Raw genomic sequence first — 25,825 nt, 5'->3', positions numbered from 1 at the left:
CTATTTCGTGCCTAGTTTACCTGGATAAACCGACAGTAGCCCATGCTTTCTAGAGGAAGTGGCACTTATAAACTGCCGACACCATTGTTGGTTAGTGTATTTTGTTTTTGGAATGAATAAGTAATAAAGTATGATTTTTCTTCCATTTAATTAGAATATCATAATAAAATAATAATTCCATTTTTTATATGTACTGTAGTTTTACTGTACAATGATGTGGTTTATTCTATAATATATATAATATCTTTACAATGTAACAATACCCGTACCCAATATTGGCTCTCAGGGGTATTAGTTACTGAGAAATCATTCATATGGTGATTTTATATTGTATTGATTTTAGTATCAATTACTATTCAATAAGTGGCTTTATTAGTTATATATTGTACAGTTATTATATAATCTAAAAATAGAACAAATTTAAATATGGTAATACTATAGTGCCATGCCCAAAAGAACAATATTTTCACTGACTCATATACAAGTCAAACTATTCGTTTTATTATACAAACTCATAATTATATACAATTAATCGTACATTAAAGTACAAAGTAAATAAATGGGCTGTTTAAGTTAAAACAGTTAAAAAGTGCTTAAGTAAGCATTGAAAAAGCTCTTTTTATGTTATGGAATGGTGTTTATTTCTCATAGATTTAAGAACAAAAATAAATACAAATATTTGCTTGTGGGATTATGAAAAATCCTTGACAAACTAAGATGATTTTTTTTCCCTGCAAATTTGATACAGTAAGTCTATTTCGTGCCTATGTTACTTGAATACCATAAATGGTCTTTCTTTTCGAAGAGAGGTGTACATTTATGAAAAGAATAATTTGTTAACTTGTTTGCGTTGCTGTATTTAGCCCACTGTGCTATCAATACTAAACTAACTTTACCCAACAATGCTGTACCCAATTTGTACTTTCTGTTTGATAAATTCATTTGCTTCATTACAATTTTGGTTTTTCCAACTTAGTTGAAGTAGAATGATTGTAAACATACAATACTGTATTTAAAAAAAAGCCTATTAGTGGTTGGAATAACGAGACAAAGAACACTATTATCAAAGAATTTTATGCAACTGTATAAGAAAAGAAGAGATATTGTTACAAAGCAGTATGGAAATGCTGGCAGCCAATAAATGTTTGTGTTATTTTTAGTGTTAAATCTATTTAATATTAGATAATAAACATTAAAAAAGCCCTTTTATCATCTCTTCTCATTCACAACCGAAACTAACTTACAATTTATTTGTGAATTATTAGGGAAACTCCCAAATGTTAATAATTGAGTTCTAAAAATGAAGTGTTTAGCTTTCTATTGTAGTTGTCTCCAGTAGTTCCTGTAAAGTTATCAAAATAATTATGTCTGGTTGTAGTCTCGATTCCCATTTTATTTTTATGCTATGAATGCTGTTTTCTCTACCGGAGATAAATACAGTCAGATGGACTGTTCAAATGCAAAATAATACACCAAATAAAAATCTGATGTACCCCTATAAATCCAATGGGAAGTGTCTATCACTTGTCTAACATCATGTAATGGAGTTAAATTTACCTTGGATGTACATCTCTTACCTCTATCGGAGTTGTATCGGGGATAAATCAAAGTTATATAGTTTATTATAGGTATAAGATAGGTAACTGATTTCAACAGCCTAGCTCTAGTGATAGAGATGTTGTGAGAGCACAGAAAACATTGTAATGGGGACAAGTAATTCGTTCCCTCCACGAGTGATAAATGTGGTTGTCCCTTTTATTACCTTTTAGTTGGCCGGACATACCCCTCCCCCTCCCTCCCCACACAGATGTATACAGTAACCGTAACGTCTTCACTCCACATTTTCGCTGAATATATCTATACATGTAGTGTAAAACATCTGACAGCGACAGAAATTATTATTATTGGCAGCAGAAAAGGGTACAAAAAATATGGTATAAATTTGTAAATACCGTATTTTATACACAAATTTTGTGGGGAAAATACGGTATACAAAATACTTTTTTTTTATGAGCGCAGTTTCTGCTGCCAAAAAAATACGGTATAAATACGGTATTCAAAAAATACCGTATTAAATACGGTATTTTCTTGGCTGCAGAAATAGGGCCCAGTTGATGTGAATGCAGCAACCCTGTATTGTAGGTAGGCCTACTGTTTTGTATGATAATTTGTCTGTGTTTTCGGTTTAGAACTTTCATGTTGAGATAATTTTTCCGTTGAGTATTTAGTTAACAGAGTATTTTAAACGTTAAGTATTTCACAAACAAGATTGCATTTATATTTACCTATCAAATAGATATATTACTTAACAGATTATTCGTTGAGCACAAAGTTAGCCAAACGCCTTGCATATCTGAGGTGTAAAGTTTTCTACAGGATTATCTTCAAACAATAATACTGTAATCTACTTTGCTCACACATTATGATTAATTTATTTGTCATGTGGTGAAATTTTACTTTGTACTTTGTGTTATTGCTATATTTTTATTTACAAATGTGATAGATAATTGGGGTAAATGATTGCAGGGTCATTACTCTATCTTATCTTATCATTTGTAACTCTTCAAAGGTTTGTTTCGATTTACAGGGCATTTAATCACACGATCATCTCTTATGTTCCAATACCACTGCAAAAGCTGATGACCACGCCTGCTAAACATATATTTTGATATGAAGCAAGGGTGCCAATTTGTTTTGAATGTTGGGTGCAGAGGGCATCAGACATTCAATAAGTAAAAACAATTCATGGTTTTACTTTATACAGTTGCTGCTTTACAAATGTTACTAGTTTGCCATTGAAAGAGAGGGACCATCTCAAAGTAGGAGAGACATTCCGGGCCATTCCCCAATATGTGCCATGAGGACTAAAACTCACTGCACTTTCTTTGAGCCTAGTATTGGTGTATTATAGTCATTTATGGTGTATATTGGAATGAGTACAGGTAAAACCATAGAACGATGAAAATATCCTGAAGATGAATACTGTATGACTTTACTTCCTGTTTGGACTGAAAAGACATTACAGTAATTCCTATATTAGGTGGCAGTATGCACTATTCATGAAATTCCACTGGCATTTAATATTGATAATTTTCATCACACAACGCTGGATGTGTGTAAGTATCATCATCTGTATTCCTTAATCTCTTCATTTTCCTCAACCGTAGAAACTTCTATATTTTACGGTATTTTAGGATTATTGATTTGTTTTATCATACTAACACCAAACATTGTACTACAACTCTTGCTAAACAGAAAATCTCATATCATTATTAAAATGTTACACAGGACTGCAGATGCATTTTAATCATTTTTTCAATAGTTCAAGCACCTTGTTGAACTATGAATTCAATTTAGATGAAGCTGTCTAATGCGGTCATTGAAAGATGGTAACCAATCATAAAAGAGGAAGTAATTAATCTAGCTTGCAGGCTATAATCACCTCAAAGGTCGAATATATTTATTGATCTTAAATTCAGGATGAATTGACAAGGTGATTTTTTCTGTAAATTCCCATATTAGATGATTATTTTACAGTTAAACATTTCTGATTATTTTTTTTATAAAATATGTATTTGTTTAAAGTCTATTCCTGTATGTTTTCTCATCAATATTTTCTTGAAGCACAATTGTGTAGGTTACTACCCACTATTAATCAAGCGAGCAACCTATGGAATTACTGTGTCCAGAGCTTTGGTCTTTCTTTGGAAAAGCATCTTTATAAATAACGAATAATAATAACAATAGAAGGATGGGAAAAGCAGTAACTTAAAATAATAATTTTAAACTTTAAAACAGTTTAAGCTATTAAAATATTGAATTTTGTGGCTGCAAACTTTCAATCCATTGCAACATTACTCGCACAAAAATATAGTGGGATTGATAATGGATTACTACTGTATGTTTTTACAACTATGTTGCGAATCAGTAATGATTCAACTTTGTTAATAGAGGGGACGGAGAATTGATATAAGATCATTTTCCTAGTGGGAACCAAGCTTTCGATTCTTCAATTGAAATTAAAATTCAAACTTTTTTTTTAGGTAACGATCAGATAATCATACCAAATCAAAGACTTCATGATTAACAAAAGGTTAAAGATTTTTTATTTTTTGTATTTTATTCTTTAGATTCGCCTCTACTCCTCAATAAAACTGCAGTTAATTAACAGCTACCGTTTATTTTCTTTTAATCATCCTTTTATTTATTCTATTAACTGTATACTCTATTGCAGCATTTGTTGTCAATGTAGTAAACCTACGAATCAGGTTACCCATTGTTTTTGAGTAGTGTATGTCTGGATTTAATAGTTTTTTTTAGCACTTTGCGTGGGTGGTTCATATTGATAATAATTAAAGCTTCAGAATCCAACAAAACATAATCAGGTTGATTTACATATGAATGTTATCTAAGCTTGGCGTATGTTCTTTTTTTTAAAGCTGAATATCATATAATATCTCACTGAATTAAAATATGTAATAATAACAATGTTGTGTTCTCATTTATTGTTCTCTATTGGGATACTAAATTCTGGCATTGTTTTCAACCTAATAAGATAACATTACATATCTATTACCTATTTCATACAAATTTCATTAAAAAAACTAAATTTTTAATGAAAATTGTGTTTTATACATTCTGATAAAACTGAATTTTAAACAAAGGTATTTAGAATACAAAATGTATATTTAAGTATGTACTGTATGTACACTATGCAATTCATATGTACTGTATGTACACTATGCAATTCATATGTACTGTATGTACACTATGCAATTCATATGTACTGTATGTACACTATGTAATTCATATGTACTGTATGTACACTATGCAATTCATATGTACTGTATGTACACTATGTAATTCATATGTACTGTATGTACACTATGCAATTCATATGTACTGTATGTACACTATGCAATTCATATGTACTGTATGTACACTATGCAATTCATATGTACTGTATGTACACTATGCAATTCATATGTACTGTATGTACACTATGCAATTCATATGTACTGTATGTACACTATGTAATTCATATGTACTGTATGTACACTATGTAATTCATATGTACTGTATGTACACTATGCAATTCATATGTACTGTATGTACACTATGCAATTCATATGTACTGTATGTACACTATGTAATTCATATGTACTGTATGTACACTATGTAATTCATATGTACTGTATGTACACTATGCATTTCATATGTACTGTATGTACACTATGCATTTCATATGTACTGTATGTACACTATGCAATTCATATGTACTGTATGTACACTATGCAATTCATATGTACTGTATGTACACATATGCAATTCATATGTACTGTATGTACACATATGTAATTCATATGTACTGTATGTACACTATGCAATTCATATGTACTGTATGTACACTATGCAATTCATATGTACTGTATGTACACTATACAATTCATATGTACTGTATGTACACATATGTAATTCATATGTACTGTATGTACACTATGCAATTCATATGTACTGTATGTACACTATGCATTTCATATGTACTGTATGTACACTATGCAATTCATATGTACTGTATGTACACTATGCAATTCATATGTACTGTATGTACACTATGTAATTCATATGTACTGTATGTACACTATGCAATTCATATGTACTGTATGTACACTATGCAATTCATATGTACTGTATGTACACTATGCAATTCATATGTACTGTACACTATGTAATTCATATGTACTGTATGTACACTATGCAATTCATATGTACTGTATGTACACTATGCAATTCATATGTACTGTATGTACACTATGTAATTCATATGTACTGTATGTACACTATGTAATTCATATGTACTGTATGTACACTATGCAATTCATATGTACTGTATGTACACTATGTAATTCATATGTACTGTATGTACACTATGCAATTCATGTACTGTATGTACACTATGTAATTCATATGTACTGTATGTACACTATGTAATTCATATGTACTGTATGTACACTATGCAATTCATGTACTGTATGTACACTATGTAATTCATATGTACTGTATGTACACTATGTAATTCATATGTACTGTATGTACACTATGCAATTCATGTACTGTATGTACACTATGTAATTCATATGTACTGTATGTACACTATGTAATTCATATGTACTGTATGTACACTATGCAATTCATATGTACTGTATGTACACTATGTAATTCATATGTACTGTATGTACACTATGCAATTCATGTACTGTATGTACACTATGTAATTCATATGTACTGTATGTACACTATGTAATTCATATGTACTGTATGTACACTATGCAATTCATGTACTGTATGTACACTATGTAATTCATATGTACTGTATGTACACTATGTAATTCATATGTACTGTATGTACACTATGCAATTCATGTACTGTATGTACACTATGTAATTCATATGTACTGTATGTACACTATGTAATTCATATGTACTGTATGTACACTATGCAATTCATATGTACTGTATGTACACTATGTAATTCATATGTACTGTATGTACACTATGCAATTCATGTACTGTATGTACACTATGTAATTCATATGTACTGTATGTACACTATGCAATTCATGTACTGTATGTACACTATGTAATTCATATGTACTGTATGTACACTATGTAATTCATATGTACTGTATGTACACTATGCAATTCATGTACTGTATGTACACTATGTAATTCATATGTACTGTATGTACACTATGTAATTCATATGTACTGTATGTACACTATGTAATTTATATGTACTGTATGTACACTATGTAATTCATATGTACTGTATGTACACTATGCAATTCATATGTACTGTATGTACACTATGTAATTCATATGTACTGTATGTACACTATGTAATTCATATGTACTGTATGTACACTATGCATTTCATATGTACTGTATGTACACTATGCAATTCATATGTACTGTATGTACACTATGTAATTCATATGTACTGTATGTACACTATGTAATTCATATGTACTGTATGTACACTATGCAATTCATATGTACTGTATGTACACTATGTAATTCATGTACTGTATGTACACTATGTAATTCATATGTACTGTATGTACACTATGCAATTCATGTACTGTATGTACACTATGTAATTCATATGTACTGTATGTACACTATGCAATTCATGTACTGTATGTACACTATGCAATTCATGTACTGTATGTACACTATGTAATTCATATGTACTGTATGTACACTATGTAATTCATATGTACTGTATGTACACTATGTAATTCATATGTACTGTATGTACACTATGTAATTCATATGTACTGTATGTACACTATGCAATTCATATGTACTGTATGTACACTATGCAATTCATATGTACTGTATGTACACTATGTAATTCATATGTACTGTATGTACACTATGTAATTCATATGTACTGTATGTACACTATGTAATTCATATGCACTGTATGTACACTATGTAATTCATATGTACTGTATGTACACTATGTAATTCATATGTACTGTATGTACACTATGTAATTCATATGTACTGTATGTACACTATGTAATTCATATGTACTGTATGTACACTATGCAATTCATATGTACTGTATGTACACTATGCAATTCATATGTACTGTATGTACACTATGTAATTCATATGTACTGTATGTACACTATGTAATTCATATGTACTGTATGTACACTATGTAATTCATATGTACTGTATGTACACTATGTAATTCATATGTACTGTATGTACACTATGCAATTCATATGTACTGTATGTACACTATCCAATTCATAATACTATAGCTTTACTGTAAATATCTGGAAATATATAATATATATTTCTCACAGATTTCCTCATCTTTATCGTTTCAAATTAATTAATTAATTTCAGTATATCACCGGGCGGTTTAGAATTAATGTTCATTGCCTGATGTGTATATATATATATATATATACTGTATATACAATTTATATTTCTAATTTTATTTTAATGAGAATAAATTACACTGTACTGTATAATTATATACAAAAAAGTGGAAAATAACATTAATAATCATTATTGCCTAAATCTATAGACTGTTTTCATGAATTCCATATAAATTTATGTTTAAATTTCCAGATATATCAAAATATCATGTTCATTTGAGAGACTTCTAACAAAAAAAAAAGAAGTTGAATTGGAACTACTGGTATACAGAAGAATGCTGTCTAATAAGTAAGTTTAAAGTAAATATTATAAAAGATACCATAATAATACCAATACATTTTAAATTATCGGTACCAACCATACCAGGTATAAGCGAGGATTGTTACAGAGGGTTTTTGCAAAACTCGAGGAAAGAAGCGTATGCAAGTACTATATATAGTTGAAAAAAGATGAATTTTCCTATTGGCTAAGATAAGATTGAATGGCCAAAAAAATTGTCATATAAATTTTAAAATGAGCACATCACTATGCTCATGCCAACCAACACCTGCTATGAGCATAAACCAGCTTATATTGCTATAGGTTGGAGAAGTAACGATTTACTAAGAAAATGGAATGTGGATGTCTTTGCTGCAACCCTTTTTAATGCAAACTACTACTGGATTGTTTCTTATAAGTTATCAATACTTATGCACAAATGTACTTTTGCTTTCTATTGGTTTTTCTTTGAAAGAAGTTTTCTATAAGACATGAGCACCACCAGTTCTGAAAAGGTCCGGCTTGAAATTGAAATAGGACCGAGGCAGTGAATCCCTCCCTACTATCAATCTTTAGTGTGCTAAGTAGTGAAATCATTTGTTTTTTTAAACTTTTTAAAAAGATTTTCACACCATCCAACAGCAAATACATAAACAGAGTTGTCTATGGATATTTGACTGAATTACGAATGACAGAAATGGAAATAACTTTTAAAAAACATACAAGCTACACAAACTTATAACTTGCCATTAAATTAACGAATGGACAAATCAACGACCCACATGGTGAAAGGCCTGCTTCCGGTGAGTAACAAAACAAGGAAAATGTTCTCATGCAATTAAACATGATAAATAATTCTGGAATATGAATATTTCAACTGTAACTTGATCACATGTTTTGGAATTTAGATATGCTTAAAAATGGATGCATGTAGTGATAATGAAAGGGAGTTTCTCACATTCTCATATTTAATGTTTTATTTTCTAACAAATGATTGGAGTTTTTTTTCTACAGATACCTCTGTTTTCTTCCAGTTCTGGCTACTAATATTATGTGTTAGAATAGTGTTAAATTACATAATACTGTAGTATATTGGAATAAAATACATTTTTGAAAGTCAAAACTGAAGACTGCAAACAAACATTTGCACCTATAATTTGATATTTCACATTAAGAATCTTAGTCGTAATAAATCTATATGCAATGGTTTTGTAATTTGTCATCGTTTTAAAATGTCTAGTACAATGAGTCCATTTCCAGATGACAAATTGGTAACATTTTTTGTCCTTTTTGATCGCACACTGACCTTTTTCCTATTCCCCTTTAGACACAGACAGTTTTAGATCTTTTCTCCATTTGCCTATGTGTAGCTGAGTTATAGTTTATCAACAAATGCTAAATCTATAGGACAGTACCCTATGATAAATTTACCAGAAAGAAATGTCTCAACATTGATTTCTCAGTAGGTGACTGTACGATCAATTAAACTGGAGTTCAGCTCCCTTGGTCATAACAATCTGCTTGCCAAAACCAACAATATTGTATGAGATAAAAGTGTGTGTCATACAGTAGTATTTGTGTATTGAACGGCAGGTGAAATAGAGTGGTAGATAAAAAAGCAAAAACAATCCTGCACATGCTTAAATTTACTCAACTGTACAGTAAACAAGCCATCTTTGTAAACAAGTTGTTTTTGTCAACATCATGTAAGGATCGTAAACAAGTTCTTATTAAGAAGTCCCTAGTAATTCTGATTAAAATCATTTTTTCTTAGTGTTTACCAAATGTGCATGTTTGCAGAGTGTGCTGTTTCAACAATGCCAATGGCAATATGTAACTACTGTACTTATAATCAGTTGGTCCACAAATATACATTACAATTAGGCAGCATAGAAATGTTTGCAACCATACCTTAAACATAAAGTTAATTCATTTTCAGGAAAAAAAATGTAAAATACAACTACAGTATTTAAAAAAAAGAAAATATATATAATACTTGAATTATTTATACTGTTTTTATATTTATTTAAAAAGTCTTTTTGAGGTAGAAAACATTATCTGATATGAAATGTTGTATTTTTACTTTTGAAAGAAATTTAAATGAAATCATAAAAACATTCTATAAGTACAGTATGTTTATGCCGAATTATGCAAAAACCAATTATTTTTTTATAAACAAGCCACTGACGTTGACAATTTGTCGGCCAATTAATTCCATGCACCTTTGGCTGGCCAGACCACCAACCAGTACAAATGGACTGCACATATTGTGTGTTAACTGAAGTAATCTTGTTTAAGATCATAACTAAAAATAGTTTTAATTAATTGAAAACCATTAGAACAAGTTCTCCGGATTTAAAGTTGTTAATAACAATTATAATTTTATACCAAGAATTTTCCTCTTAAGTCATGAGATGTTTTCTCTTTTGAATTCAGCATATGTCAAGTAAATTATTAACTGTAATATTTACTTTGTTTATTGTCTAATAATAGGAAAATGACTTGTGTTACTATTTACATTACATTTTTTTTGTATCATCAAAGCATCAATAGTCTAACGGCGGCATGTCTGCATATCGATTAATATATTCCGTGTTTGAAGCTTTTTCTCATTCTCGCAGATTTCCCTATCTTACCCGTTGTTTTCAAATTATAGAGCATGACAATCCTATTAAATATGTGATAACACATTTAATTTATTTTGCCTGTAGGTATGCAATGAGCTTCTCACTTATTTCATTAGCAAATGAAGTTAAATTCTCAAAATATAGGTCAAATTGTAGAAGAAGTGCATTTGGTAAATTTAAAATATCGTTTTGGTAACAATCATGATTCTTCTACTTCAATGTAACATATAATAACTAGATTTGATCTTGTTACTTGGGACGTGTTAGGTTATCGTTATGTGGACGTACTTCACAGATTGTTTTTACTATAACTTCAGAACGTGTATAATTGGAATGAAGTGAAATGCAGTGTGAACTAAGGAGAAGGTAGAAAAACATGTTTGTTTCCTTTTGATAAGCTGTAGTACAAAGCTTTTTAATTAAATGAAAGGAAATAATTTATTGATTTGGCTGATGAAATATGATTATGGCGGGTTAAACCAGGCAGTACTAATATAGAGTTACAACAACAAAATAGATGAAGTTTAAATGTGAAGCTTGAATGTTGTAATTGCATTCTATTGTGTAATCTTTTGGTTTGTGTTCATTGGTGGAAGATTTCTGAATGGCTGAAATCTGAACTGGCATTTGAATACTACAATAGAGAGAAATGGTGAACCGCGATGACGTCACTCAAATTTCACCGAGTGGGTATAGATTGTAAACAAACCATTTCGCCACATGTTTTTGTATGGGAAATTCCGATGGGTTGAGTTAAAAAGGTAGTTAGAAAAGAACGTTTAAAACACACATAATAGCAGTATCTTTTTTTTTTGCAACACCCTTAACAATTTTAATGTTATATGGGCAAATCTTAACATATTTTATTTCAATTTGGATTGAATTAAGACGCGTTTTTGTTATATACTGTACCCAGCTCTAGGCCCTAGATAGTTTCGCTGATGCTGTGTTGACCTCGAGTAGGCATACTCGAGCAGGCCTACTCGAGCGAGCCTAGCACGGATTATCGGTTATTATAATAATAATAATAATATTGGAAATTCTTTATTGCATACTGTACTACTACTACTTTAGCTAGGGTGCTGCTAGGCCTCTCCTAGCTAGGTAGTAAGACTAAATAGAGCATCTCTAGTAGACGTAGGCCTAGCATTTAGTTTCAGCTTGACAACTGCCATTTTGTTATGTGGCTAGTGATGCTTCCTGCCGGGGGGGCTACCGCCAGTAATGAATACTTGATAAGACCATTCTACTATAATACTATAGGCCTAGTCTAGTGTAGACCTACAGATAGATATGAGATATTTTTAGGAATATGATTGTGAATGATGGATGACTAAATACACAAATAGAAAAAGAATTATGAGCGATACAGCAACAACATTGGTTAGACGACGCCATGATTCACGTGTATAAACATAGGAAATGTGCCGCCCTCAACGGTTTGTTATGATTTTATACCCACTCGGATTTTAGACGTCGGTTCGCCATTTCTCTCTATTGGGTCATTTGAATAGTTGGATACTGTATGTGGAAATGTTTGGATTAAACAATTTACAGTTACTTTAATATTCTTAAATTAGTCTGATTTATATTTTGGTACCAAATAAGTGCATATATGCTATGCATTATTTTCGATTTAGTTATCATTAACAAATGAATAGCCCAATGCACCAACAACTTTACAACCATCTGAAGGGTCATACTTTACACATACAATATGATGATGGAATCGTCTTTCCAGCTCCATTTCTTTCTAAATTAATCACAATTTTTGTCCAATACCTACCCTCGTGGCAAAAACTTTAAATCCCGGACATGAAACCAACATATTTTTTTATTCATTATAAAAAAATAGAAAAAAAAAACCATAATAAAAAGGTGAGTGATAATAGAAACATTTATTGTCTATGTTATGCGCGATTTGAACGATTTGCGCAATTTGAAATTGCGCAAAAAAATCCTTGCGCAATTTGAAATTGCGCAAAGAATTCTTGCGCAATTTAAAATTGCGCAAGGATTTTTTTGCGCAATTTCAAATTGCGCAATCAACTTGCGCAATTTCAAATTGCGCAAGAAAATCTTTGCGCAATTTTAAATTGCGCTGCACAATTTGTAAATTGCGCAAGATAGTTCTTGCGCAATATGACACCTTTGCGCAATTTGAAAACGAACTGTAAATTTTCCCATACATGGCTAGGCTAGGCCTAGGCAGAGGAGTTTAAAATTTAGTATTTTATTATATAAATAAGACCATTTCAATGAAGATAATGTTTAATACTCACTTTGTAACCTAGTCAGTATCACTATCAGTAGTCCAGACCCTAGCTAGGCTAGAGTAGGCCTAGTATAGCCGGCCGCCCGCGCCGCGCCCGCCTGGTGGAACACCACCGCTTCGTTTTCCTTCGTCGGTTCTTCGACGGTATGCTAACTTATAACAATATTTGCACTACTAAAATAAGGAAATGCGATATTTATCTTTAATTTTGAATCATTCTTAGAAATTACTATAAAAATATGGGTGTGCATGATTTCACAATCTGTCGAAAAACCTTGCGCAATTTTCAGATTACTTGCGCAATTTAATACGTTGCTTGCGCAATTTGAAACACATGTTTCAATTCAAATTGCGCAAGGATTTTTTTTGCGCAATTTCAAATTGCGCAAATCGTTCAAATCGCGCATAACATCTATACATAAACAACACTTGAAACAAGGAAGACAAATATTAGTTTTGTTTAAAGGACAAATCTCAAGTGAATACATTTCTTCTAAATAATTGCTTCTCTTTATGACCCGCAAATGATGGGGAAGTTTAGCAAGTATTTGGGTTCTTTCTCCTGTATTGTGTGCAGTGAATTTGGTTTATCTACAGAAGTATAGTTGTAATTGTTTATATTGTGCTTTTACACAAATTAACATACATTTAATAGTGAACTGTATGTTTACAAACGATAAATGATTTGATTCATTTTTTCCAAGTTATCTATTTTAAAATTATTAGTAAGTAAATAAATTTTCTCTCAAACAATCAAATTTTGGAAATATTGTAGACATAGTTCTAGCCAATAATTTGTTATTGTATAATAACTAATGAGGGTCATATAAGTTTGTGTATGTGGGTGTGTTTGATGATTTGTTCAGTTGATTCCAAAGCTTCTGGTTGCTATGATATGATGCAAACAACATCTCCCAGATTTATAATATAGATGATAGATGTTTGAAAGATTCGTGGATACTCTGATATGTTTTTAATTAACTCTACTAAATTTTATTAACAAGATAACAATTACTATATGAAGAGCATTTCTCATTAATATTCACCCACTTTCAGACTGATTCAAGGTAGTATCAAGCTTACATAAAAACTAATGCGTCATGTTTGAAGTAAAAAGGGCAAAAAGTGGGGGTGTGTAGGAGTTGTTTGTTTCGTACAAAATTGTAGTGGACACTCATAAGATGGATTTATAATACTATACCTGCTATTATGTCAATATTATTGACAAAGCATTGCTGTTGTCATATTTTTCAATCACCTTGCTATTCTTTTCAATAACATATTGCATCTCAAGGATATTAATATCAATTTTAACCCGGAATTATTAATATTTATTGCCATAGCAACAAAACATTGCACCATCTGCTGATTGATTAAGGATGAATATGTTTCTAATTTTAACGTTAATGAATTAGAATTGATTGCATCGGAATGAGTGCTTGAATAATTAATTATTATGATTATTAATCACAAGAATTCTTGAACATGATTGGTTGGTTTAGTGTGAATGACTTCATGATTGTTTGTTTGTTGTGGAGAAAGTTGCGGGTTGTGAATGTACTGTAGTTTCATGAGTAATCAGGATTATAAAATTTATATTTTTCAAACTTTATATCAATTCAAATTAAATTTTGAATGATTAAACTTGAGAATAGAAATGAATGTATTTTTAAAAACCTCTAGGCCCACATACAATATTAGTGGCATATTAGTGTAAAATGGAGAGGATGGGGCTTTATTGGAGAAAAGTGCCTGATGATCAGACCATATCCACCACGATGGTTCAGGCTAAAGTTTACATTGTTTTATAATGTTACTAAAGATAACATGATCATTTCATTATTTATATAATCAAAGTCCAATTGTATTTGAATCAGAATATTAAAAAAAAAACATTTAGTCTGTTAAATCTCAGCTATAGTCATGAATATCTGTTTAAATATACATAAATTAAAAATGCGTAACACTAACAGAAATCATGACAAAAAAACATGAATTTTTAACAAATGATCAACTTAACTAGTGCCACATGTGACACTGTATTATAGAATCTGCCTATATAAGTTATTGAAAAATTGAATTGACTTCACTTTCTCCACATTTTCTTATCCCATTTATTTGCTCTGTTGCAATCTGGAGTACAACTGTGATCCTTGCTATTTTCATAGAACATTAACCTTAGCGCAGACAAATTTCTACTTTATACTGCGCAAACACAGCTGTTTTTCACATGTTAAATATCGTATGATTTTAGTTATGAATAATAATGGTATACTGTATGTCTGTTTTTCTGACTGCTACTGACATCTTTTGGGGTTTTTTTGGGTTGCTACCCTGGTAGTATAATGTTTGCTTCTCATTTGTTAGATAGTCCCCGTTATATTTATATTTATTTTAGGCAAGCCAAGGTTTATGAGCACTGTAATTTCCATTATTATTTTGGACAATAAATGAATCTGTATCTGTATCTGTATTAGTGCATGTGTTTCTCTCTCTCTCTTCCCCTCTCTCTATTTATTAAAAAACAAAAAACTTCAAGACAATATAGGAATATAATTTGCATGCACGTGTCAATCGAGAATGAATTCACACCACGTATGTGACCATCAGTTAATAAGTTTTGGCTGATTTTTTAACAGTTATAATTAAACATTGAAAATCTTAAATATGGAAGCTGAAACTGAAAGTTTCACAAAGTTTGTGTAAAATTGATCTTAAAGATCTAACCCCAATCTTGTTCACAACCCGATCGGCTCATAGTGTCTCACCGCTTACGATTGGTCAGCAGTGGCGTGAAATGCTCAATGACTAAACTCAGGAGCTTAATGCTTGGTTTCCACTAGAGATGAAACACAACAACGAATCATACAGGGATTTGACCAATCAAAAGCGATGGATTATTCAAACATTGGCTTGTCATTGATGAACTCACTTTCGTTGCGTCTACGTCACAGTCCTTGCGTTGCTACCCAATGTTGGCGGCCCCCTTACTTAAGAGTGCTAAACCAGGGACTTTTTCCCCCTCCGTTATGCTGTCCGTCATACATGTGAACGAGGCTAATAATGATTTAAAAGTATTTACTGTCGACATTTGTTTATCACAAGAGGCTAGTAATTCTGTTATGGCCATATGGTTCTGTGTGAACAACAAAATCACAAGATACAGTGATTCACAGAGCAACGTAAGCTACTTTAACCTATAGAGGGTGACACAGTAGTAATTTGGTTCTGGTAGGTTCACTGCCACAGATGGATCTAGTTGTTTACTACAAAGCCCCATCACCTCAAGGCTTTTCACACTTGTGTAGTTCAACCAAATGGTTTAATTGGGTTAATCAAATTCATTAAATTTGGATTAAATACATCTTAGTGTCATTGACATTGAGACATGTGTACTAGTCTAAGTTTATTAAATAATTATCATCTACGTACCCTTGCATCTTGATTTTAATTACAAATAGCATGTTATATTACCATATTTTCCTATTTAAAGGATTTATTTATATTATTTTTCTTAGAATTTTATGAAAAAAAAATTCTACCTGTCAACTATAACTTTAGTATTTTATTAATATCCTATTATGTGTTATCACCTTAGACTAGAGGTCCAAACTTGGAAAAATCAAATATCAGAAGACTTTATAAAAGTTTTGCCAAACCATAGAGGGTGCTATAATTGTGTTAAACACCAAAACATGGAGGGTACCGTGCTATTGAAATACTTATTGCATCAGTATCTGGAAAATACAATGTTTTTAATAAAAGGGGCAAAGTAGTAGAACCAAATTTATGCAGAATATTTTAACACAATTTGGTATATTGTGAATAAAATAATTAACAATTTCATTATGTCATTTTGTAGCAGCGTAAACACATCTGCAAAAACTTGACATAAATTATTGTATTCATTTATAAAATCATTACCATAATTCACCCATAGGATTGGAACTTTTTCAGTAATTATCATATTCATATATTTTGTAAAAATTAATCCTAAGAGGATTTCTGGTACAATTTTTCCATCAGCTGATTATATTTTGTTTACAAACTTACTTAAGACTAGGCCCATGCAGCTGTTAACACTTAAATCCTATTGTTTAATACCTTTGTTTAAAACTCTCTCTTCTATCAAGTGTAATTTTTAATGGTTTTCTACAAATAGCCATATTTTACTGTCAGTATTTTAACATGTATGTACTTTTACTAAATCCAGGCTAATTGTACAATTGGCCTTCGCAAAATATTAATATATTAGGTCAGTGACATTTATATTTCAACATAGGCCTACCGCACAGATGATGATATAAAATTTATCTGTGTGCTTTTCAGAAAGAAAAATGTTATTGTTCAATATAAAGTCTTGTGTTTTACCCACTAAGGCGTTGTAGACTAGTTGCATACAACTTTCATCTCTTAAACGATTTTATTTCCTCCGAAAGATGCACTGATACGCAATCAGTGTATACTCGAACTGAAGTCCTTATTCAAGAAGACTTACCATCATATATGTAACTATGGCTGTTGGACTTGTCAATGCTGCGGCTATTGTCACTGAACTAGGCTGCATAAAGAGTGCTACAAAGTTTAACCCCTTTGTGTAATATCATTTTTCTATTATGTAATTTACATTTTTAGTAGGCCTGCAATTACATTTGTATAGTTACGTTGATGTATTTCTTGGAAATCTATTATTAATTAATTTTAACAATGATGATTAATGATGAATGATTTCTACTATTCCTAGAGAAAGCACTAAAGCCTTTTTTGAAACAAAAATTAAATGCATTGTTCTACAATTGAATTCTTTTTTGTCTTTCTATCAAAGAATGAACCACCAAAATAAATAATTTAAATTTATACTAAAATGTATATTATTTAAAAAAAGGCTATTATGAAAAATAATCAATCAATAAAACAATAATTCATTAAAAAAGATCATAACAAAATATAATAGTAAAAATTTCTAAGATGAATTAGTTATATTAAATATTAATAAGAATCAAAGTTGTATTGTGTTACTGTTTTTGAAAATATTTTGTTACTTTTGTACCTATTACTCTATTGGTTAATCTGAATAAATATTTATTATTATATAAATAAATACTGTTTGTTCAACCAAATTTAGTATAATTTAGTGAAATTTCATATTTCTTATCACAATATAAACATTATTAAGATTATGATTTACAATTAAAAGGCATCAAAACACACACAAAAAATTGTTTATAAATATCCGATTGATACTGGCAGTCAAATATGAAAAATAAATATTTATAAAAAATGTATTAATTATTCACTCTTTTGCTATCTGTTTATAGTTGGATCTTCCAAATTAAAAGCTGAAATAGAACAAAGAACTCTAAAAAATCATTTGTTAAATGGTGTTGAAAACTATACCGCTGCGTTTGGTTGCTTTGTCGATAAAAGGACAAAGAAAAAGTTTCTTTTTGTCTGGAAGAGCCATATGCTAAAGTTCAATTACAGAAGATACTCCTCAATAAATAGTACTGTATTGTTTTATTATTACTATTGTTTTTTATTTTGATTAGCTACTGATTATAGTTTATTTTATGGAAAAATGGTATTTTTAATATTTAAAAAAAATATACCATGGTGTTTTTAATATCCCTCAAATAGGACATTTTAAAAAAAAATTTATTAATATTTTCATAATTAATTAATCTTGTTTCAAATATAACTGTTATTGTAAAAAAAAATGTTTTTTTTTAATATTAAAAAAAAATATACCATGGTGTTTTAAATATTTCTCAAATAGGACATTTTTTTTTCAATTTATTAATATTTTCATAATTTATTAATATTATTTCAAATATAACTGTAACAGTTGCCTTGCGACTGCCACGCTCCTAGGTTCAGAGGATCAAAGTCTTCTCGGACAAGTCCAGCTTATGCAATATGTGAACCTAATTCACACCATCTAGGCCATACCATCAAAATGCCTACGATTCAAAATGTAATGGTCAACAAATCAGCAGCAAGTTGTGTATGGTCCTCTACATTTTGTAATGGTCAACAAATCAGCAGCAAGTTGTGTATGGTCCTCTACATTTTGTAATGGTCAACAAATCAGCAGCAAGTTGTGTATGGTCCTCTGCATTTTGTAATGGTCAACAAATCAGCAGCAAGTTGTGTATGGTCCTCTACATTTTGTAATCATATTTTATTAATATTTAATTCTATGTATACTTTGAAAGTATTCATCGCACTCATTTATTATGAGCTTTTGAAGCAGTCTATTTAATACATTGATCTGGCCTACTCAACGTGCAGTCCAACGGCAGTTTTGAATCAAGAAAATAAAACATTAATACTATGGTTTCCATGGAGATTGTGCTTGTCCAGGCAGAAGTAAGCCGTCTTTAAAATATTTATTATTTTTCTATGTTAACCAAGAACATGAATAAGAAATTAGACAAGAACATGTTGCTATATTTGTATGTAAACGTGAACAATTAGCAATATAATGCAAATTAAATAAAACAAATTAATTGGATTTTCTATAATTTTTTTTTACAAATGTTGTGAATGTTGCTGCTAAATAAATTATGTGCATAATCATGAATGAAGTATATAAAACTATGTGACAAAAACGAATTGTACTCTCATCTTTATGCTTTAAATAGATCACTTTTATATCACTTCAAATTTATGGATTTAAATTTATTTTTAGCATAATAAATAATAATATGTATGGTAACATTTTTTATGTCCCTCCTGGCATAAAGAAAATTAAAATTGTATTTTAAATAATATTAAGTACTTTTATTACATTATGGAAAATTATTATGTACATAGTAGGCATTGAAAAGACTTTTTTAAATTAATTTTTTTTATTATCATAAAATTAATTTATGTGATATAATAATATGTATGGAAAAATGTTATGTCCCTCCTGGCATAAAAGAAAATTAAAATTGTATTTTAAATAATATTTAGTACTTTTATTACATTATGGAAATCATGTACATAGTACTAGTAGGCATTGAAAAGGCTTTTTGAAATTTAAATACATTTTTTTTTTATTATAATGAAATTAATTTATGTGATTTGTTTGGAAAAAAATGTTATATGTTTTCCCTCTGGCATAAAAAGAAATAAAACTTACAAATTGTATATTAATAATACAAGATTACCATTATTATTGTGTTTTATTATCAATTATGTTCTATTAAACTACTTTTCTAAAAATAAATATTAAAAAAACAGAATTCACTAAAGTGAAATTATTATGCTTGATAAGATAAAATATTAAAAAATACAATTTTCAAATATATTTATTTAATAGTCTAATAATAATTGTTCATAATAGAAATACAGAAATGTATTTTGATAATACAATAGCGCAATAGTTCAATATACATAATCTCATATCGATCATTTTATTTAAATATATACGATGAGGGAACAATGGTGGAGTTGATCTTAAACACGACTCGATTAAGAAATGAATTCTAGTTTTGGTAGAAACTCGACGTACCAACAAAGAGAATAAAGCTTGAGAAAGTTGGTTGAATGATATCGTTCCTTTGGGTCATAAATTAAAGTATGAGAAGACAATTGATGTGACTGTTGACAAGAGAACCTGGTCTTTGTGTCTTTGTTCTAATTGGTAAATTCAAACTATGACGATGATGATGATGATGATGATGATAATGAAAACTGGCCTTTGTTGAATTATGATGTAGTAAACTAAATTACTTTGTATATTCTAAAGCTTGCTTACTTTCTCTTTTATCTATCAGAATTAAGTTATGGTCTATTGGTTAGTTAGTTAGTTAGTTATATTGCGTTTAGCTTGTTCTGCGTTCACACGCAAAAATCATCATTACTGTGGCAAGGTACTGCATATAGCTTGTGAATATATACCTTTCTTTAGTGATGTACAATATGGTTCAGATATGATTCATGAACTTAACTTTGTTCTAAGCATAACTATCTATGGTGTGTGTGAACACAGTGTTATGAACACAGCTTTGCTTTTTTTCTGTTATAACTTACAGCTATTTAGTTACCATTCATCATCTCATTTATGTGCACAATTGCCTTAAATCGAATCTTTATTTATACTCAGTATATTTGTTGTCAATATTGGTAGTATTTAGTTACCAATCCATTTATCTTAAATAATGTTCAAGTTTCAATTTAATTTAATCAGGGTTGTTATTGATTATTTCTGTTGTAATAAAGCTTTTGAAATAAAATATTTATCCAATTTTGGCAGCTGGGGTTTATCCTTTGTTTGTAGATGTTTTCTTAAAGCGTTTTACTTTTTATTATTCTGTACTTCTTTTGACCCAGTTGTTAAACCTCTACAGTATATTAATTACCAAAATATTATTTACTAGTTTTCAGTAATTTTAAATGTTGTTGTTATTAATATTAACAATTAATATTGATAACTCCACTCAAAATTAAAACTGATTTTATCCTTTAAAAAAATATTTGGTTGCAGTTTTTATTTAATCAATTGCACATGTGCACAGGTAACATAGTACTGTATGACATGCAGGACTTTCATGGTCCATTCAACAGGTAACAGACTTTCCCAATGTTATAGTTTGAGACTGACTATTTTTTGGTGTTAATTTGACTTGTGCCATTTCAAATATTCAGTCACAGAACTTGGTGTGAGAGAGAAGGCAGTCTCCTATATCTTGACAGAATGAGTTTCTTTAGACTATCTATAGACTGAACTAAACAATTTTCACTACCCACTGTATGAAAAATGTTATTTTAATTATTAATGTCAGCGTTTCATTTAATGACTTTATATATCAAGTGATATACCATACTTTGCTTCAGGCTCAATTTCATGCCTTAGTAGTTGAGTCTGTATGCGCCGTACAGTGACATGGACTTGTTCACGAGTCATTATTTGCACAGTGTTCCATGCTACGTAATATGAGCTTTGTCAATCATCAGGGTAAATGTTCTAATTATATATCTAATAATATTTTTGCAGAATAATATTTGTTCATTCTTCTCATGTATAATAAAAGCAAAGCAAAAATATAAACACATAACTATACAAATTAAATTGTTTTTGTGAGGATGGGTGTCTCCGTCCAACTCCACCTAGCATAATTTACATCTAGGAGCTATCATTGCTAAAAAGGATAAACTTTTGTTTTGTTGTAAATGTATTACAAATATTGCTTTTATAAACAATATGCAATAGAAACCATTAAAAGGTACTTTTTCCAATACTGAACGGCATGCGATACAAAAATGGTAATGATATACCCAAATATGGTAATGATATACCCAAATATGGTAATGATATACCCAAATATGGTAATGATATACCCAAATATGGTAATGATATACCCAAATATGGTAGTGGCATGTCCATATTTGGGCACATCACATTTTGTTGTCACATAAAGTTTGATAGTGTAGACAGAGCTTAACGATACTGTAGTAAGATACACTCGGGTAGGCGTTTTATAATACAGCATATTTTATTTTCCGTATTATACTGTAAGTTGCCAGATGCCAGTGTTAATATGAAGCGTTCTGTATTTCTCCATTTTTTCACCTTTTATGAACGTACAGAAGATTACAACCATGTCCAAACTCACATTAGTTGAAACCGACATTTATTTTCCTAAACGGTTCAGAAGTTCATGTCTTTTTAGCATTACACTTACAGACACATGAATTTATTAGTCTGTTTGCGGTAGTAATATCACATGGATTTGCACAGCACAGATCATAACGTCATAAAAAGTACATTAATAAAAATCTTCCCATATATCATTTATGTTATTAATAGCCTAAAAGTTACTTAATATTGCGAGTTCAACAAGATTGAGACCATTCGCTGATCACTTGATGTGAATGCTTGTAAATCTTAAAAGCAATTTCCTTGTTAGCGTTCTTCTATAATTTGTATATTTCGGATGGATTATTCTCCTTAACGTGTTAGTTCTATTAGTTCTATTTGAAATATCAGAGGGCGCTCTATAGTTTCAGAATGCTGTGTATGATTATGCAGTACACTACCATTAGCTACTGGTGCTGTATTATAATGAGATGTTTCTTACCTGAAAACTATCTAACATTTAGATTTGGTGCAGGTCAAGTTGATGTGTCATAAATTATTAGAATTTATAGAAATACAATGTTTTTATAAGTTTGAGAATAAAAATTTTAAATTCTTCTATTTTGAATAAAAGAAGCAAATTATGGGAACTTAGGAAGCAAAAATAAACAAAACTAGATTTTAACTCGTCACAAATGCCACATGCACGTCATAATATTGTTTGTTTGTTTGTTTGTTTTATCTTTATACTGGGTGACCTCTTCAGTCAAAGACTGATCTCCCAGAGGGCCCAGTTGGTGATCAGTGGCTGTGATGTACTAATACACCGGGGTAACCCCCTACTCGTCTCGAAAGATGTACTAGGTTCTTTAAAGTGCACACGAGCAAGTTGTGTACACTGGACCTACGGTTTATAGTCCTTATCCGAGAAGACTCGTTCTACCACCAGAACCATGGAGTGAGTGAGCCTCGAACCCCTGCCGATGTTATGGCTACGTGATTACGGTTCCACTGTCTTAACCGCTCGGCCACTCACTCACTCACAATATTGTGTTTCTCTTGGGAGACTTGCTTCCGATTTACTAATGGATGGTCGTCCACTCTTATCGAATGCGAGTATACCGGATCTGTTTGTCTGATGATATTGTTTGCTAGAAAATTATGTAATGTAAGACTTCCCTGAAGAAAATTAAATGTTGTTAGTTGTGCTCTTTTATTTTGTGTCTAAGTATATACAGTATACACTATATACCGTATACACTATATACAGTATACACTATATACAGTATACACTATATACCGTATACACTATACAGTATACACTATATACCGTATACACTATATACAGTATACACTATATACCGTATACACTATATACAGTATACACTATATACCGTATACACTATATACAGTATACACTATATACCGTATACACTATATACAGTATACACTATATACCGTATACATACTACGTACAGTTCAGCATAGGTGAAAATAACAGGACCCACCTTTATTCCAATTTTTAACATGATGACGTCATCAAAATTAAACACATAGCAATTTTGGAAGGGAATTATCTGAGCAGCAACATATTGAGGGAATTTGGATATGTAGAATATAGATGCGCGCTTGTTTATATATGATGAACTATGACGCAAAAGACAAAAATACAACTTTTATAATAATAATAACTGGCCATATGAAGTCACAAAATGTGGATGTGAATTCAAATGTGTACAGCTTCCATAAAATGTTTTAATCATGGGTATCACTTTTCATTCTGAGGAGCTATAACATATTGAAATTTACTGTAATGATGAAAATAAGTGACCCAAGTCACTAGAAAGGGCTGGAAAAACATAATTCACATGAAAAAAATATTTTTCTAAATGTTTACATGCTTAAAATGACATGAAACGTGTAGAAAACTGATTAGAAATTTATTTTTCGCATTTCTAATTTTGAAATGCGCGTGCATGCGTACCTTTCTGTGGAACTTGCCATTTAGCTAGCGCATGATATAAATTACACTTTTGCTAAGTTTCAATTTAAAATTTTATTTCGTTTTTGACTTACTGTATGTTAAATACATGAAATTCATAAAATCGCGCGTAATTAACGTTGCGCAATTGAAATCGTCATGAAAATGTTGCCTGTACAACTTCATGTGAATGACGAGACGCTAAGCAACTTTTTTGCAGATATGCGGAACAAACATGGGGTTTCTGACAATGCAAAGTTGCTGTATTATAAACATTTTATGAGTGGACCCTCGAGGCCTCTATCACATATCTCCTCTCCTGCACCCCATGATTTGCGCCGGCGTGTCCAAGCAATGTAACAAACATTTGAATCACTACTGAATGTATTCAAAACTTACGTTCTAGTTACAATAACCTATTTCTAATCACATAATTTCAGTTGTTCAACGCTGAGATGTTTATGTACTAATTATATAGTTATGTAATAGTTACAAATGTAAGATTGTAACCGGTCTGCATTATAGACACTGTATTGTAGTATAAACATAACACAAACCATATTATACAAAACAAACAGCTGTGTTAATTATTAATAGTCTGATTTTCAGATTAATTATTTAAGTCTTCTTCATGTCATTAAAAATATCCATAATACTATTGCATAACAACGATCGGGTTGCCTAGACGACAGCCTTCAATTAGGAAGTCTTACATTACATAATTTTCTAGCAAACAATATCATCAGACAAACAGATCCGGTATACTCGCATTCGATAAGAGTGGACGACCATCCATTAGTAAATCGGAAGCAAGTCTCCCAAGAGAAACAATCAGTCACACATGAGTGGATCCTCGAACAGAATTAACTTATAATAATAATGAGTTGTTCAGTAATAACAAGGACATTTTACTTAGTTATAAATAACTAGATAGCATATCACAAATAATGAATTTAACCAAAACGGATATGAAAAAATTCCAAATGATAGAAGATAGATTTATTCTTTTACATTTTTCTATGATTACAGTACAAAAAAACATGATGGATTAATCTCTCTGTTTAAAGAGTGATAGATAAAATGAAATATCTGTATTATACTAGCTCTACTCCCAAGGTCATTATATTTCCTCCTAAACCATAGGACTGATACCCACG

General features: G+C 30.5%; 1 long non-coding RNA gene across 1 annotated transcript; it reads left to right on the top strand.

Moving 5' to 3' along the window:
- The first annotated feature begins 12,338 nt into the window (after positions 1-12,338).
- LOC140062519 (uncharacterized) lies at positions 12,339-19,573 on the top strand. The gene is made up of 3 exons (XR_011847491.1): positions 12,339-12,370; positions 12,703-12,725; positions 18,968-19,573. It is a non-coding gene; the product is annotated as an uncharacterized lncRNA (long non-coding RNA).
- The last annotated feature ends 6,252 nt before the right edge of the window (positions 19,574-25,825 follow it).

Source organism: Antedon mediterranea, chromosome 11, assembly GCF_964355755.1.
Source record: "Antedon mediterranea chromosome 11, ecAntMedi1.1, whole genome shotgun sequence".
In the NCBI taxonomy this organism is placed as follows: domain Eukaryota; kingdom Metazoa; phylum Echinodermata; class Crinoidea; order Comatulida; family Antedonidae; genus Antedon; species Antedon mediterranea.
This window is presented reverse-complemented; position numbering and strand designations above follow the sequence as displayed.